The sequence below is a fragment of the Eupeodes corollae genome, chromosome 2, assembly GCF_945859685.1.
Source record: "Eupeodes corollae chromosome 2, idEupCoro1.1, whole genome shotgun sequence".
NCBI classification, from domain to species: domain Eukaryota; kingdom Metazoa; phylum Arthropoda; class Insecta; order Diptera; family Syrphidae; genus Eupeodes; species Eupeodes corollae.
Window position 1 is genome coordinate 103,223,933 of NC_079148.1, and position 13,156 is coordinate 103,237,088.

General features: G+C 33.9%; 1 protein-coding gene across 7 annotated transcripts in view; it reads right to left on the reverse strand.

The window, feature by feature from the left end:
- LOC129944275 (band 7 protein AGAP004871) overlaps nucleotides 1-13,156 on the reverse strand; it is a 165,995-nt gene that overhangs the window by 40,165 nt on the left and 112,674 nt on the right. The window lies entirely within an intron of this gene.

The following is a 13,156-nucleotide window of genomic DNA, read 5'->3' on the forward strand; positions in this document are numbered from 1 at the left end:
TTTTCAGTTATTCTTGTGTGCTGTCCACGATTTCTTTCCTTCAAATCATAAACTTTTCTGAGCAGCTCGAATTTGTCCTCCAATTTTACTATTGCTGGCCGAGAAAGTCCTTTACGACGAACTGTCATTGCTATGTTTTCAAAATTTGTGTGGTGAATTTCAGTTCAATGGGATTTTAAAGGGTTTATCGATTTTACTTGTCAAATGTCAAAAGTAATAGTTGCCCAACTAGAGACCTTTTTAAAGTAAAACCCCATATTAGAAAACCCTTAAGTAGAAGGTACATAATACATATATAATTTTATATGAAAGTATTTTATATTTGCATTCATTATTTAAGATTAATTTATTTGTTTATTGAAAAAAAAGTTCAATCGAGTGACACGCTGTGTATTATCCTGCATATGAACATTAAACTTTAAAGATATTCCCTCGGTTGAAAAAGCTTTTGGAAGTTGCTTCAGGTAAAGTTGGAATAAGGGATTTAATAAGGGTTATACCTACAGCTACATATATAAGTATCAATTTTACATCAAATAAATTGTAGCTATAAGTAATATGTAAATGGAATGAAGTTTTGTACAATATTCTTTGAGAAGTTTACAACACACCAGCTTGCTTTCAATATTTGTTTTATTTTTGTTGTTGTTGTTGTTGTTGTTGTTTTTGTATCCGAGAAAACAAACAAACAATAACAAAAGAAACTTTTCAAAGGTATATATGTATGTATGTATTTATGAATGTAGAAGGAAAGGATATGAAAGGATATGCATGTAATTTAATTTATCTTAAGGATTTAGGCATCTGGTTGTTTTTGTTGTTATAGTTGTTATTTTTGCTGTAACTTCCTTAACTGAACAGTGAATGTATGAGAAATGTATGAGAAATGTTTGCATATAAAAGAATACATAATAAATTGGATTTATTTATCGTATCCTTTTAATAAAATTGAAATCGAAAGTGTGTGTCATTGATGTTTTTGAGCTTTACTCGTAAATTATCCTGAGGGCCTAAAAGTAAGTTTCCACCTTTGTACATACACAACTTGGGTCATTGTGAATTTTAAAGTGCACAGGTAAGTTTTTTAGCGTAAATAACAATGAAAAACGATGGAAAATTTAAATATTTCCTTTCAGTTCCTTCAACTTTACTTAAAAAATGAACTGTAACTTTATAGGAACACTATCTCACTTTCTACGTCTTTTATTGAAATTGACAGCAAACTGTCAAGTGTCACATCGGTCATTAACCTTTTTTAATGATTTAAAAATAAAATCTTCAGTGAATTTTGGGACGTCCTTTAGAAGCAACTTAAAATTTTTAATACATTTTTGTGTACAAAGTGTCACCATCTAGAAATATTTTTAAAAACTGATATAAGAAAGAAACTTGAAGCAAACTTGCTTTTATTTAATTGAAAATGGAAAATAGTGTAAATCAAAGGCAAATTTTCTTCTCATAAAAGTAATTTTTCTTATTCACACGAAAAACGAAATATATAATTGCAAATAAGTTAACACTTTCCTAGGGGTTAACTTTAGACACTTAATGTCAAGTTGCATTCCTCATAAACTCCTATTTTTTCGGGTAGAACTCTTCCGTCTCTGGGAAAGTGCATTATAAACATTTTATACTTGGATGCTGACGCAAATTCTAGAAATATTGATTTTTGTTTCGAAATAGAAAATGAAGAAGAAATATTGTGATGCAATGCAAATGCATTGCACCCATAGAAAATAAATGACTTTCTCAAACTTTAACTCAAGTTAAGCAAAGATATTTCAGTCAGTTTCAGAATTTATTGCTAAGAAGTATTTGAATTAGGAAATTGCGCTACACAAACTTAAAAGAGACAAAGGAGAAGAAGTGAAATTTTGCAAAAAGTTTTTGGTTGAAGTTTATAATTTGATATTTTTGTGTAGTTTAATGAGTTGAGATGAATACTTCAGTACTTGTTCTTGAAATATGTTTTGAGACTTTTGTAGTGTAAAAGCTCTTTTATTTTTTGTATTGAATTGATATTTTCGGAATTTGTTTCATAAGTTTCAAGTTTTAGTTTCCAAAAAATTACATTAAAACAGACTTTACGAATTTTCTATTATTGGTTTTTCTGTTGTGGAACCACTATCAGTTAGTTTTTAAAGATACTTACAAGAACTAACAAAATGATGCTATACTGTACACAAATTCCCGAAGCTACTGGTCTGAATAATATGAAAAAAGGATAAAATTAAAATTAACTGTCCTTAGAGAACTTGACTTGGCGACTTACAACTCTCAATTATTCCAGTGTGCGAGTCATATCAGGAATGGAAGGGATCTAGAGTTGTATGCCAAATCTGAATGGCAAATTTTGTGAAAGCACTTTTTATGAAAAGAATTGCTCTTGGATGATTTGTCAACTCTTTGTAAAAGGTGGCACAGGAAGGTATTGAACCTAAGACCTCTAAAATTTCAGTCTTACGCATTAATCATCATGCCACGTGTATAGCGGTCTGAATATTAAACAAACATTTCATTTCTTTCGTCATTAAGAACATTAATAAATTTTGATAATTTTAAACGATTCATACACATCCTTTTTGCATCTCTTAAAATTTTACTAACATTGGTTTCTTTCTATAATTTTGGGAGGGAGAGTATTTTTTAAGATCCATTTTCAAATTACTATCTCTGGTTATGGCATTGTATGTTGGGTTGGCTCATTTAAGAGGCATGGCCTATTTTGGAACTGTGTCGTTTTATTTTTCGGACTTATACTAATTTTTGGATGTGGTAAAATTTGTGCACATGGCTTATTATTTAAGGAGCATTATATGTTTTTTGAATTTTGACTGCCGATCTCTATATCATGCAGAATGGAGAGGAAGGAACGCACACCAAATTTCTCCATACTTTTATCACTCCATTTTTTGGCGGTTTCAATTGGCAGAAAGGACCGATGTTATGCCAACAAAATGGAAGAAATGGAAGGGATTAAAGCAGTTGTGTAAGGTAAACATCACACAAGCAATTTGTGAACTACAGCCCAAAACCATCAACAAGGTTTTGGATAATTTGATTGACGGAATGCGTTGATGTTTTTTTTTTACAATTAATGAGTATTTTTACTGTATAGTAATAAAGACATAAAACAAGGAATTAATTGAATGTCGTTCATTTCATTTCTTTTTTAAAAAGAAACTCGTAACATTCGCTTCTTTAAAAGGTATAGAGAATTTCATCATGAATAAACCGACACCTGAAAAAAGCTACTTAATTATTCAAATTTGTTTTCAAAAGCAAGGATCCCTTTTTTCAATTCTCATTTTTGTTTGACTGAATTGGGAGTGATGATAATTCTCAAATGTATGTTAAGACACTGTGACGTCCACGAAATAAACGTAAGCGCGTAGTTTCACTTTACGGGATAGATAAAGTCACTGTTACCAAAAATTCCCACACGTTCCCATCTGTCGGTTTGTATAGGGTGTTCCAAAATTAACGCAAGATTTGAATTAAATAGAAAACGCCGATTTTATTCTTTTCATAGTTATATTTTTACTGACTCGTAAAGTACATAGGATAGGGTTATGTATGGAATAACACATCGGACAAATGGCCCCCACGGCTTTGCATGCACATGCACACTCTTTTGTTGAAATTTTCCATGACCATTCTGCATAAATGTGGCTGAATTTCGTTGATGCAGCGTTGAATCTTCTCCTTTAATGCACGGGTGGTTGTGAGCTTGTTGACATAGACTTGTGATTTCAAATAACCCCATAAAAAGAAGTCTAATGGTGTTAAATCACACAATCTAGGGGGACAATTTTGATCACCGAAACGAGAGAGTACACGACCTGGAAATGTCTCATGCAGTAATTGAATTGTTTCACGGGCTGTATGACATGTGGCACCGTCTTGTTGAAACCATATATTGGACACATCAACATCATCCAATTTTGGCAGAAAGAACTGTGTAATCATGTCGCGATATCGAGCACCAGTAACAGTCACTGCTTGACCAGCATCATTTTCAAAAAAATACGGCCCATTTATGCCTCCAGCCCAAAATCCACACCATACAGTCACGCGTTGTGGATGCATTTGCTTTTCGACAATCACATGTGGGTTCTCCGAACCCCAAATGCGGCAATTTTGGCGATTGACAAAGCCATCAAGATGATAATGTGCTTCATCGCTTAGGATGATTTTGCTCGAAAAATCAGGGTACATTTGTTGATGTTCAATAATCCATTCAAGGAACTCTCTTCTCTGTCCATGTTCATTAGGCTTCAATTGTTGTGTTAATTAAATTTTGTAAGCATGAAGATACAGATCTTTGGTGAGTATACGCTGTAGAGAGGTTCTTGAAATTTGCAATTCTTGTCCACAACGTTGAATTGAGGTTCCTGGATTGTCAGCAACACTCTCACGCACTGCTTCGACATTCAGATTTGAACGGCTTGTTTTTGGACGACCAGTGTGTTTGGCGTCTCCAACGGATCCAGTCTCCATGAATTTTTCAATTAATCTCTTCACAGCTGACGAAGTTAAAACAATATTACGACCATATTTTGTATGAAATTTTCGAACTGAAGCCGCCAAGCTTTCACTATTTTTGAAATATTGTTTAGTAATGAAGACCACGTTGTCCTATCGTGTTACGCTCCATTTTTAAGTACCCTATACTGTTAGCTGTCAAATTGCTTTTTTTCAGAGTTGCCAACACTTCACTGCACAAATGGCGGCAAATTCAAATCTTGCGTTAATTATGGGACACCCTTTATAAAGGCTCATCAAAATATTAAAACAAACATTATTTTTGAAATACAAACATTTTTCTTTGCTCTCATAATACTTGAATAGAAAACCATTTCTTATCAATTATTTTTTTTTTTGTTTTTCGAGATTTTCGTATTGTGTAAAAAAAATTGCCATTTATTTTTTCTAATAAAATAACTAAAAGGAGCAACAATATTTTGCAAAATATATCATATTATGATAAATTAAGTTTCATTTCAAAATCAGATTTTGCTAACGATTTTTTCAATCGAAAACCATTTTTTAAAAATATAATTGCACTTTTTGAAAGATTTTAATATTTCTAAAAAAAACTACGTTATCAACAAAATTAAGCACATAGTAAAATCATTTTAGAGTCAATTCTTTTAATTATTTACGAGGTATAGACTTGGAAATCAATTTTTACCAATTTTGTGTATTACTTTTTACTGATAACTTCCCATCCCGCCTGTCGATTTGTCTTGCTTAAAAGTTTGTAGGTTTTCGTCTTTGGTTTTAAAAGTTGTCAGTTGAATTATTCTTACAAATTTTAAAACTACTAACAATATTTTTCAATAAATCAATTTTTACCAACATTGAGTAATTATTGTTTGGGTTTTTAATTTTTTGTACAAAAAACTGTCAATTCGATTTTTTTTCAAAATTTGACTGAATTTTGACAACAATATTTTTAAAAAGATTAAAGTACTTAAAAGACACTATCTCAAAGTTTTAAAAAGATATTTGAGTCGAAAATCAATTTTTAAAAACTTTTATTCATGTTTTTGTTTAGTTTTTTATTTTTTTTGTTAAAAAAGCTGTGAATTCGATTTTTCTCAAAATTTGTCTGATAGTTGAAAAAATATTTCTAAAACAATAAAATACTATACACTAGCCTATCTCATTTCCTTTTTCCTTTTTTAACCTCCCTTTTGTCGTTGCGGCTCCAAAATATTTTAAGATTTCAGTAGAATCCTGCTTTCCATCAGTCAGTGACCTGTTCTTATTGTATTTGGGAAAAGTAAACAAAAAAGGTTTCAATGGTAATGCGGTTGTGTGACAGAGGGTTCACATTTTCATTCACTTTAGAAATTTGTGACGGGCGTTCACAAAATACTCAATTGTGTGACGGATGAGTCACGATTACGGCCTATTGAGTGTGTGACAGGTGGTTCACACAAGAAAAAAATGAAAGTGTGCATCCTTTGTATAATTTGCACATCAACTTAAAATTAGTTTGGCTTAATGCCCAGCGTAAAGTGTCGGAATACTAAGTAAGGTCACCTTGCGATGTGTTTTTCCCTTCCCCTTAAATTTTCTGCACGGAAGTCTAAGGGTTTATAGTCTAAATTGCAAACTATCGGATTCTGATTCTCAATCTTGGTTGAAAACGCTTTCCTCAAGTTGTTAAACTAGCCGGTTTGGGCTGAGGGATTTTATTCGCTAACTCTCAAAAATTTTTCGTTAACTTTTTAGACAAATTGGATTCGACGGATAAGAACTGAACTCGTCCATTAAGCCAAGGTTGGTGTTCAAATCACCAATGTGAAAGAGACCACAAAGGTTTGACTGGTTTTCGAAATCGGCATGGACCCCACCAAAAAAGCCGGGTGTCGCAGTTAGACCGAAAGAGAAAACCAGATCATAACAAAAGGTCAGAGTAGGATGGCATACTTGTCATGGCCTTTTGGATGAGGGAAGTTCGTAATGAATATGGCACTTTTTAGAGAAGCTAAGAAGAGTGAGGTTGAAAAAGTAGTGAAAAATTTTTGAAGGAAAAAAAAGGAACTGTGTTGGTTGAGAACTAAATTAGTTTTGAATAAAGAAAAACATACAATTTTGAGAAAGGCGTGATTAAGAAGAGATTCGATCGATTTTGTTTAACCAAGAAAGCTAAGTATATTTTTTTTGTTGAGTGAGTTTTGTGTTTTTGTCTACCTTTACTTGTAATTTCTGGTTGGCTATAAAGAGCCAAAATTTAACCCGATAGACTTTCGATCGATATCTTTGTCTCCCGAGATTGCGAAACCCGCGACCTTTGTTCTTCATAAACTTTCCCAAGGCGACCTTTCTTTGTGTCCTTTGTTCACGACCAATTGTTCTCTTTTTTTGTTCTTTGTATCATTTTAAATTATACAAATATATTTTGGAAAAAATTCTTTATCCCTATATTTATAAAGGTTTCCCAGACACAAAATAAAATATCTTAACCTTTCTAGGTGAAAAATTAATCTTGAATTTTATTTTAATTGGGAAGTAAATTTCCGCTTTTTTTATTATTACTTATATTAATTGGTGATGTTAAGTACCATAATACTTCCTGGCGCCCATTTTTCATTTTTTTTGCTACGCCGCCCCTGTGTAGTAGATTTTATTAATTTTATAATTAATTTCGATTTATTAATCGAGTTCGATTAATTAGAATTGTCCTCCGGCATATTATGGCGTATTTTGCATTTGGATCTACACCTTTATCCATATAATATCACAACAATCGAAACCAGCTAACCATTCACAATGTCGTAGATACGTCGAATGGGTGCTTGAACAACAGGCGGTGGACAAAATTTTCTTCAGCGACGAAGCAAATTTCTTACTCGTAGGGTATAATTATAAATATAATTGTCGTGTTTGGGGTTCTGAGAATCCTTAAGTTATTTAAGAGAGTCCATTACATTTACAAAAAGAATACGACTTGGAGAATATTTTGTTTAAACAAGAGTTTGCTTGCAAACAATTCGGGTGGTGGTTATTTAAATAATGTAGTGATTCGCACATAATTTCAACGTTTAAACTTTATAATAAAAAATAAATATTATGAAAAAATATTTAATACTAGCTGACCCGGCAGACTTCGTACTGCCTCAATCGATAAATAAAAGACCTAAACTTTTGTATAAATTAATTTCAAAACAAACAAAACGTATTGATTAAAATTTTTTTTAATGAAGCATGAAGTTTTATTATTATTTTCGACACATCATATTGGTTACTTAAAAAAACAGAGTTTACCTGAAATCATGGCTATTTTTAAGGTTTACATTTTTATTATCAGACACATAGTGTTATGATACAGTTTTATGCTACATATTATTGTCTATGTGCGAAACAGGGAAGTTGATTCCGCAAACCTCTACAGATTGTCCTTGCGATTTATTTATTATCATCGCAAAGGTCAGACGTACTGGAAATTGTAAGCGTTTAAAATCGAAGGGTAAATCCGTTGGAATCATCGGTATTCGCGGGATCAAGACATCATCTCCTTTATATTTTCCTTTTATGATTGTTGCCTCAATGACGTTATTCATCAGCTTTTTCACATCCAGTCTTATTCCATTGCATAGTCGAGTTTCATTAATGTTACGCAGCATGATGACAACTGATCCTACTTTTAACTTCAAATTGTAAGTTGGTAATCCAGGCAATCCCAGTGAATTTAAAAACGCCGGGGGATAGTTGAATTCGTCATCCCGGTTCATAACGGTGTCGACTGTTTTGAAGGAAACCAACTGTCCTGGAAGAAAATCATGAGAGATCGCATGGAGATCTTCGACGTCTTTATTTTTCGCTGCCAATATTGCTCGTTTACCCAGCCAATTATGGTTATTAAACTTTTGCTCTACATCTGGGAAAACACGCTGAATAAGCGCCTCTTTTGAATTTGTGATGTGACAGAAATCTGTGGTTAATGTGATGAATCCGGTCGAGGTATCCATTGCAAATTTATTATTTCCAATATCTCACAATTGCTTCGCAAACGCATTTGCAGTTTCGTCATGTTGCAAAAATATTCGTATGTTAGTTGTTAATTGGAGTGTTTTTACGTACTGCCACAAATTCGATGATTTTAGGCATGCATTTAGTTCATCAGCAACAGTTGATCTGGGAATAACTGGAAGAGTCTGACGAAAATCACCTGACAACAGAATCATAGGCCCACCAAAAATATTTTGGTTGTGACGAAGACCTTTCAATGTTCTGACCAGCACCTTCAGTGACCTCTTATGGGCCATTGTGCATTCATCCCAAATAATTAATTTGCATACCTGTAGTCTTGTCTTGGCAGAATGCGCGGTCTAGCAGAGTTGCACCTATTCCAGATGAAGCCAATGCTAGAGCAACATTATTTCGAGATCTGATCCTCGTCAAAAGCAATGAAATTAAGAACGTTTTTCATCAAGGAAACATTAGATCCTCCAACTTTATGCAGCGGTAATAAATTGCAAATTGACTCTGTGACGTTAGGAACACACCTTAATTGCTTAGACAACAGTGAGTGATTATAATTTAATATGAACTTTATTGAATAGCAAAAAAGTTCAAATTGACTATAGAAAACTTTTGTATGGGAAATAGAAAACGGCTGTTTTTAGGGTTCTCCCGGAAATTATTCGATTTTTTCTCGCCTTTTAAACCTTCCCTAGACCTATACGAACATTTCTAGACTAAGATAAGATAAATCCGTTCAGCCGTTCTCGAGTTTTAGTGAGACTATATATATGAATATGTTTTATTTATGTTTACTTTTGAAGCCGCAAGATGGATAACCCTGTGTATTATTTTGTGTAACATATTTCAATGTGTTGAATTTCAAATACATTCCAAGGCTAAACCACACATCAACGACGACGCTTCGATTGAATTTCGTTCCCTTAATAGTTTTTGAGGTTTAAAAAAGTCAATATAACCTTAAGTTGTGTACCTGTCTACTTAATTTTATTATTGATTTTTATCTCCGTCTATCAATAGTGTCGAGGCCACAATTACCTACTTTTCTATACCATCTAAATTTTCTTGCGAGGCAGGAATTTTCTTTTTATGTGAAAATCAATCAATATATTAAATCTCAACCCTTAACTTACAATGAAACTCAGGTGTTTAGGATCTCACCCATTATAAAAAATATGAAATGTGCAATGCATATATGTATGTAAATAAGTCACATTGTAAGAAAGCATGAGGCGGTAATGTCTGAGAAATTCGATTTATATTGAATAAAAAAACTTATGGAACCTTAGGCAACATGGTGAAATTATTCTTACCTTTATAATTATGTCCATGGTAAAATTATTAAAGTTGAAAATCAGATATTAAAAAAATAAATTGTTTTCAGATACCGAAAAATACACGATTTATGTATGCTACGTTGAAAACATAAACCCCCTGAGCTATGAGAAAAAAAAACTCAAATATACAAAGTTCAAGAAAAGGTCCTCCCGTGGTTTTGCAATGCCAACCATTGACTCTGGAGAAACAGTCAAACCACAATATACCAGAAAATCCCAAGACGAAGTTTATGTTGAAGTTTGATTAAAATCACAAATTCGATTTTCTAATATGAATATACAAGTTCATAACTTTTGCCTTCTGCGCTACCAGTTAACTTCATGCTCATAAATATCAGAGATACAAGGCCCAAAGCAATTAAACTTCAACATCAACATGAATGCTGAATATGAAACTGAAACTGAAACTATAAATGCGGTTATTTTATCCAAAGCTCTGATGATGATATTATGGTCTGTTGGTCTGATTGATCATAAAACATCTATAAAGCAGTTAAAGCTATAAGTTCAAACTTAATGCCAATCATGTTGAAGAGAATTCGTTAATATAATGCTCTTTGACGTGATAAGGTCCATATACAGAAAACACAGTTATCTGATATATCGATATATGAGGTTGTCAGTTGGGTGCACATCGGTACATTTATTTGTGTAGGTTGTTTTCCTCATTTTCAAAACTTTACAGGTGATTTGGGTTAAACTGTTGAAGGTTCATCTGTCAAATTGGCTGTCATTTATTAATTCTTTTCAAACCAATTACCATGGAGAGTTGAAGTGTTCAACACCATGTACAACTTAGCGAATTAGATGCTTATCTCAAGCTCCAGCTAAAGAGTGCTTACATTTTAAGGGCCGATGATGAACGTATACCACCCCTAAACATCAAGTTTCTTTCTGCGTTTAATTTGACATTTTTCATTTTCAGACTAGTTCAATTTCAATTATTTAAAGATACATACTCAAACAATATGCTAAAGCTATTCAGGCTTGTTATGAAAATGGACGCTTTAATCAAAACGCACTTCGTGGTTTTATCGGTCAATCTAATCGACCAAATGTGCGTACAATCTCGGAAACGGTCCAAAAGTTTGAGCAAACTCAGTTTGTAGGAGATGTGAAAACACCGGTGCTGAAAATATTGCTGCTGTTCGCGATAGTGTGGCTCTTTAGCCCACTCAACTCGTCGTTGTAAATCTCACCCTTGTTGTTGATAAAGACTATGCATAAAGACTTGCATTTACACGTCTCCAAGGTGCAATCGTCAATAAGAAGAATTGCCACATTTGGGCGAATCATAATCTAAGAGTGATTGTCGAAAAACCAATGCTCTTACAAAGACTGATTGTTTGGTGCGGCTTATGGGCTGGCGGCATTATCGGGCCGTATTAATTGTGACATGTTCGTAAAACCAAAAGTGCTTTCGGTAGCCTTTAGGTTTCAAATGTTCATGCCACGCTTTCCTCTTTAAAAAGAAATAAACATCCATTGATTGCTTTAGAAATATCCTTGTTTTTTTTTTGTAATACCATTATTAGTCCTCTTATAGGAAAACTCTATGAATGCTTCAAGACTGTATTCTTTGGATTTACTTTGAGACCTGGATTTTAAAATTTGTAATCACTAAATATTTCAAATAAAAAAGATTGCAAGCACTTGAAGTATACTGATGAGCAATCCTAGTATTACGTTTGAAGTATCTAGAGCATAAACCGTTAAAATACCGGTAAAAGAGGTTGAAACAAGAAAATTTAGGACGATATTCGAGAAACGTAAATGATCTTGTGATGGTGTTATCAACCATCAATCTAAATGCTCTACGTTCAATACTGTCGAAGAGGCCCAAATTATATTGCAGAAGCACCAGCCCACATATGGGGGTTATGCTCAAGCTTTGGACGTATATAAGTCATATATAGGTAGATAACAGCCAGCTTAGAGGGGGAGAAAAACTTCTTGCATTGCCTTAGAAAACCCAAACATCTTGACGAGTATATCGAGATGTTTAGTCTCCTCGATGGAAGTGCCATCTATGGATAATGGCATCTCGCTTTAACGATACAAGACAGCATTGGGTTTTCGAAGCATTAATGGCTGAATCACAAACACGCTTCAGCTTCGGCCTCGTCTGCGTTACGGTGGGCCTGCTTCCAGGTTACTTTGAATGACATTTCTATTATTTCATCCCTCCAAAGAGCAAATATTTTGTTTGTTGACATTTTTTTACAGCTGTTGAGCTGTCAGACAAAGCAAATGTTCAGATGATTGAACTAGAGCTTCCGTTTGGAGTCACATGACGTTACATTAAGTTCTTTTCCTTACGATTGTCAAACGAAACGTGAGGTCGAAGCTCCATTGTGATAGGATGCATTGAATTCCTATCGTTGAACTCGTTAACGTCAGGTGAAGCTGAAGCTGAAACATGTTTGTGATTCAGTCATAAATTCCACGGGGTTATTTATTCCCCGGAATTTAATGAGCTTATTATATTTTACGTTGCGGCTCCAAACGCGAGTCGGAAAACGAATATGAAACGCTAAGAGTCCTATCGTCAGCGAAAAAGTGCATTGGCTTAGAAGATGCAGACAGGATATCATTAATAAAAATGTGAAAGAGTGTTGGAGATAGAACAGAGCCCTGAAGCAAACCATCACTTATTTTGTTGTTTTCAGACTTGAATCCAACCAATACTTCTTGTATTGAACGTTATGAAAGGTAATTACTAATCTGGTAAAGGAGGGATTCATGAAAACCGAAAGCACTCATTTTCGACAAGAGAGCCTGATGCTAAACCCTATCAAATGGTTTTGAAATATCAAGTGCAATAATCTTACTTTCTCCAAAACGATGTAAAGTTTCCTCCACTGTTCGGTGAGATAAACCTTGAGATGACTTGTGGAACTATTGCTGCGAAAGCCGTATTGTCGGTCATTAAGAAGCTTTCGATAGTAGTACCAGTGACATGATGGTTAGTGCGATGGACTGTCATGCGAGAGGTCTTGGGTTCGATCCCTGCCTATGCCACCTAAAGTTTTTTCACGGGTATTGCCTCTTGCAAGGAATTGACACATTCTCCAAGAGTAATTCTTGCCATGAAAAGTGCTTTCTCAAATTTGCCGTTCGGATTCGGCTTAAAACTGTAGGTCCCTTCCATCCCTGACAACAATGCTCGCACACAGGAATGGTTGAGAGTTGTCAGTCACTTGGTCCTAGTCAAACGGACTGTTGCGCCACCCAATTTATTTATTTATTTAAGAAGCTTTGAATCTTCATGATATTTCTTGAGCTGATAATTAATCATCGTTTTCATGAACTTGGAAAGAAGC